This window comes from Crocuta crocuta, unplaced genomic scaffold, assembly GCF_008692635.1.
Source record: "Crocuta crocuta isolate KB4526 unplaced genomic scaffold, BGI_CrCroc_1.0 scaffold95, whole genome shotgun sequence".
In the NCBI taxonomy this organism is placed as follows: domain Eukaryota; kingdom Metazoa; phylum Chordata; class Mammalia; order Carnivora; family Hyaenidae; genus Crocuta; species Crocuta crocuta.
Window position 1 is genome coordinate 12,434,917 of NW_027530971.1, and position 6,000 is coordinate 12,440,916.

Genomic DNA, 6,000 nt, shown 5'->3' on the forward strand with positions numbered 1-6,000 from the left:
CAAAGCCATGGTTAATGAATGTAGTCAATGTTTTTCTCTGCTAAGGCATTTGCCTGTATTGGATATTGCTGATAATAACACTGTTAAATAATCAGACCAGGATACAACCAAGCTCTATACTTTTCCATGCTAATCATCTCGCCAAATCGCTACACACTCCAGGAGGCTACAACAATTTCAGATGGGCTTTAAATGGGAGTAGTTAATCAAACCCTCTATATCAACTAGCGCTCTCTTGCTTATAAATGACAAGAAACTCATATGAAACTGGTTGAAGCGGAGAAAGATATTTGTTGCTTCATGGAACTGAAAATAAAACAGACATAGAACTTGCTTCGGGTTTGGCTTCATGTCATCAGGGTTCATGCAGTTCCTCTCGTTTCTTTTTTCCCTCTGGCTTGGCCAGACACTCCGGCAGACTTTCTCTACACATAGCTGGAAGATGAATGGTAACTCTTCCCAAAAGTCCCCATCAAAGTTCTAACATTGGGTCCACCTGGCTGGGATGAGGTTGTGCTCCCATTGTTGAATCTCCATCATGGGCCTCTGATGCTCCAAATCCAGGAAATGACTCCATATCACCTCAATGAGACGGATTAAGGCGGGAAAGGTAGCTTTTTCCAAGAAAACTGGGGTGCTATTACTGGAAACATAGAGAAGACAATAAATGTCCACACAGCCACCCTGATTGACCCTAGCCATACCTGGGCATTAGCCTCTCTTTGGAAAGTGTGTGCGCGCACACACACATAATTTTGAATTTTAAAGAATTTTTAAAACTTTCACCTGGAAAGCACTAGGCACACTCAGGATATTCACCCTCACTATTGATTGTCTCACCCCCAGCAACTTCTTAGAACCTGTTTATTCACCTTCAACAGGGAGATAATATTTTCTTGTGTTTTTTTCAGGGTTGTTTCAGAATCCCAGAATACTTTATCAAAGAGATTGTTCAATACTGCTGAACCTTACACGTTTTACAATTCAATGATCACAGTTAATTTTGAAATATTTTAATGATGTTATTAAACATCACCAAAGATAGTAAAAATTGATTTTATTTCTTTTCAACTTGACATGCCCAAACTCACAAGCATCTCAAAGAATAGGAGAAAGTGCATATGCTTAGGAAGTGGAAGCTGGGATTTGTTTGTCTCTTTTTTCCTGTCTCAAACAGACTACAGAGCATACTTCAAGTGTCTGCATAGTGAAAACACCAATAAAACAGTTAACAATAACTTCCATGTCATTTTCCCACCCTTTGATCTCTATCAGTTTCTTTGATATATTGATTTCTTTGAAGTACGTGGATGGCCATGTCTAATCAATATGTTGAAAGATCTATGAATCAGCATGTAAAAGGAAAGAATTCAAATTAAATTTAGAGGCCTAAGTTCTCCTTGTAGTTTTTCTACTCATTCAGTGATGTGACCCGATGATGGATAATTTTATGTGCCATCTTGACTGGGCCACAGGGTGCCTAGATATTTGGTCAACAATATGGCCAAACATTATTCTGGGTATTTCTGTGGGGGTGTTTTTGGATGAGATTAACATTTAAAATAGTGAACTGGGTAGCAGATTGCCCCTCTTTAATGTGGGCGGGCCTTATCCAATCAGTTGAGGAACTGAATAGAACAAAAAGACTGGTCCAACTCCCTCAATAAGAGAATTTTTGGTGCCTAACTGCCTTCCAGCTGGGACACAGCTTTTTCCTGTCTTCAGACTCAAAGTGTAGCATGAACACTCTTCTGGGACTCAGCTCTCAGACTTGGACTGCAGCACCATCAGATCCCCTGGGCTCTCAGTGGGCCAGCCCACCCTGCAGAATGTTGGGACTGGTCAGACCCCATAATCCCACGAGTCAATTCATATGTATATACATTCTGTTACTCTGGAGAATCCTGACTCATACAGACCCTAAGGAAATTACTTAACCCCTGTGGGCCTTAATGTTGGGGATATTAAACAAAAACATCTCAAAGTACCTTTCACATCTGCTAGCCAGTGTCTCCAAGAGCTCTGGTGTATATGTGGGACCCACAGTTATGAGGTGGCAGCCTGCTCCGTTACCTCCAGAAACTACAGACCCAGAACCAGGTGCAGTGCAAGCTTTGATGCCAAGGTCTCAGCTCCATGGCAACAGCTGAGATGTTCTTCTGATGACCTGGGCCCAAGGATGATAATGATCCACTTTTTACCCTACCACGTCATCTTCAACCTTCTAAATGCTGGTTTTGGTGAAAGAAGTCACAAAGATTCTGAGATCCCAGAGAGATACTTAGGATTAGTGTATGAAATCAGCTGTATCATAAAATATTACAGGAAAATGGTTCTGGGTAGTTATAAAGAACTTCACATTGTGATAAAGAGTATAATCTTTGGAGCCAAACAAACTTGGGTTCAAATCCCACCTCTGCCATTAGTTCAATCAAGCCAGATTGCTTTACCTCTCTGAATCTCTTTCTCGTGTGTGTAATTGGTGCAATGATATTTAGTTTAGAGAACTTAGTGAAGATTAAAAATATTACTTCTTGGCATCATGCCTGATGTGCTTAATTCTCAATCCAGGATACGATGAAATCAGATTGTGTGTTATATCACTGTCAAGGGAATTAAGGTTCAGAAAGTAACCTAGACCGTGTGGTTTTTAAATCATAGATTAAGGATTAAAACCCAGAACCTAGGGTATTATCTGGCACAAAGGATGCATTTAGTAAGTGCCTGTTGAATGAATGAATGAATGATAAAACCAACACACTTGGGTTCATCAACACCTCATCCTATCTTCTTTTTCCTCTTTTTTTTCTGAATACAAAAATTAGACAGTCTAACCCATAATGGGAAACCAGGATATGTTTTTTGCATATTCTGGTGCCTTAATGCAGGTTATGACCTAGTTAAACAATGAAAAACATTTCCCTAATAGGTACAATGTTACCATTTTTTACCATATACAGTGGGGAAGGTAGAGCCAATGAGTGACAGGAAAAACATTTGTTTTAAAACTCTGATAAAAAAATTATCTGTACACTGAAATGAACCTGGGTTCTGGAAAAGGCCCAGTAAGTGCTCCAGCAATGGACATCTCCCAAATCCCTGACAGACCACCCAGGTCCTATGTCCTGCCTGCTTTGCACATCTCCTTGGGAGGTAGCCAAGGGGTTTCCTGGGCAAGGGACCCTTCATTCCCCATTGACACTTTAGAGACAAGTTTAGCTCCAAGTTCCCCTGATCAATAAGCCAGAATCAGACTCAGTTCCTTGTTCCTCTTGCTGTTTTCACAAATGTAGCTTGGAAGCTTGGAAGAGGCAGAGAGCTGTTTTTCCAACCCATTTTTAGGGCTTGCAGCATGTATTATTTTCAAGTTGGAATAACTACGTCTGTTCTTCACAAACTCAAATAGGGTTGCGTGTGCTCCTGGAGAGCTATGTTGATATTCCACTGTCTCTCATGGAATTCTGAGCTGCATTTCCCCTCTGTAAATAAATACTACCCTGAATTGTAATCCTATTTGTCTGTGCCCAGAACTCATTGTGCGAACATCTGTCTTCTGGGAAATTGGCATCTACCTTAGAGAAGACCAGTGGGTCTTGACTACCTACTGAGTTATCATAGGTCTGGACCCCACCCACAGTCTTCTCCAGAAACACAGTGGAATCTAGACCCTTCCCAGGGTTTCTTTGTTTTTAGAAATCCATGGGCACACAAGAATAGCTATGAAATGTCAGGATTAACAGATTCCGTTGAGACCATATGGTTCTAGATCTTCCATCTAGTCTGAAGACCTGAGATAGCATGTTATTTCATTGGCGGATGGAGGAGTCTCTGTTTTATTTTTGTTTTTGATTTTTGTTGTTGCCGGTGATATTCTTTTCAACAACCATCACCATTCTCAAACAATTTAAGCCGCATAATCCTCCATGCCTTAGTGAGCCTGCCAAATTTAGGACATGGTAGACTGAGCAAGGGTCTTATACACTTGGGTACATCTGCATTCATGCTGCACAAACAGAATCCTTTGGACTCCAACAGCGTTCCAACTCTTGAACATTGCTATGTCATAAAAGAAGGGCAATGAGTTTCCACACTGGTCTGGTTCGCTCTCTTCCCAGCTTTATTTACCTGAGGGACTGAGGATGCCTTTAAAAGTGTCCACGGGGCACTGAATTAGAGCTACAAGAACCTTTCAAGGTCAAGACCTGCGCTCACCTCCCTCCCATTTTCAAACTAATGTTTGAACCCCAGCCATCAAGGAACATAGTTAAAACGATTACAACTCCAAAACTGAGCTGGTATTACTGTATTTTCCAGGCCACTGAATGGTTATTGTCACTCAGGAGTACTGTTAGGAAGAGCAACCACACCACAGGAAGGAGGGAAGATGTCAGATGTCTTCTCTTGGACTTGGTCTTGGAAGTAGCAGTAGCTAGCCACACATGGCTGTTGGGAAATAGAAATATAGAAATACGGCTGGTATATGTACTGTGAGTATAAAATACTCACCATTTAGCAAAGATAGAGTATGAAAAGGAAATGGAAAATGTCCATAATAATGTTCATATTAATCACATGTTGAAATGATGCCTTTTTAACATAGAGAGTGACATAAAATGTTATAATTAATTTCGTTCATATTATTTTACTCTTTGTCATGCGGCTGCTAGCTATTTTAAAGGATCTTGGGAGAGGGAATGGTCACTTTAGATGAAGGTAATACAATGATTGGATTCTGAGAAGAACGCCTTAGTCATGACCTTGGGGAATGAGTAGAGAGTAAATGATAAATGCTAAAACCAAACATGCTCATGTTTATTCTCACGTATCCAGAACACCTCTACGTGGCATCACTCACCGAATTCCCATTTGGAATGTCAAGGCACCGAGGCCAGGAAAGTTGAGGTGATACACTAAAAATCTAGCCACAGAAAACAGTGGAACTCAGAGCGTAAACTCAAGTCTTCCTACTGTAGAAACTCAGGCTCTTTCTCCTACCTCGGACTGAGCCTTTCCAAAATGTATTTACTTTACTATAGCCAGTGGGCTAACGATTTTCAGTTCTGATTCTTCGTCTTCTCCTCTTATCTCCTTCTACCCATCATTCACAGGACTGTGAACAGGATTTAATATTGTTATTTTATTTACTACAACCATTTCTGGCCCCTGCACTCTGCTTGATGCTGTACAAAAATAGTTTGCCCTTTGGGAAAAGAGTGCTGGGTCTGCGCACCTCCATGCCTGTATCTGTGTTTATGAACCAAGCAGGGTACAGGGAGATAGCAAGTTGGCTAAGTATGGCTCCAGGGGGAGTGGATTTCTGGCTGAGTTGATAATGGAAAATGGAGAATTTCATCTCCAGGTCAGTGACTGAATCTGGTCCAGTCTTTCGCTGTCTGCTCTATATGATTACTTGGTGGATAGAAGCTGGGATTTGGGACTTCCCCCAAAGATTCTTCTATTCTCCAAATGCCCCCCCTCCCTCCTCCTAGCACATTTCCATGTCATTTTTCATAGGCCTACTTTTCCCCCTAAACCTCTCCTCATTAATTGGGAGTTCAAAGTTAATTCCCACTGACTTTGCTTTTTCTCAGACCTGAAATGAAAGAAAGAATTAAATGGTAAAGAAATGGTATAGAAACACAGGATTAAGTTCTGTCTCTGTATATTTTAATATGGTTATAATTATCATCAAGTCATATTAATTTAATAAAATATTTTATATGATTTATTTTGGAAACTGAAGTTTTAATCACATTATGAAGGATTTTGGAGTTAATGATAGTTATTAGGCTGTTTGATAATGTTGTCCCTATATATCTGGCATAGAGTATCATTTCCAAAGGATGGGACACAGTGGTACAAAGGAAAATTAATTAGATTCAGAATGAGTAGGCTTGCATTTATATTAGACTCTTCTGTTTACCTTATACTTGATCCTACCTATCTAAACATCAGTTTCCTTATGTATAAACTGTGAATAAGAGCTCTGTGCTTTTTTTG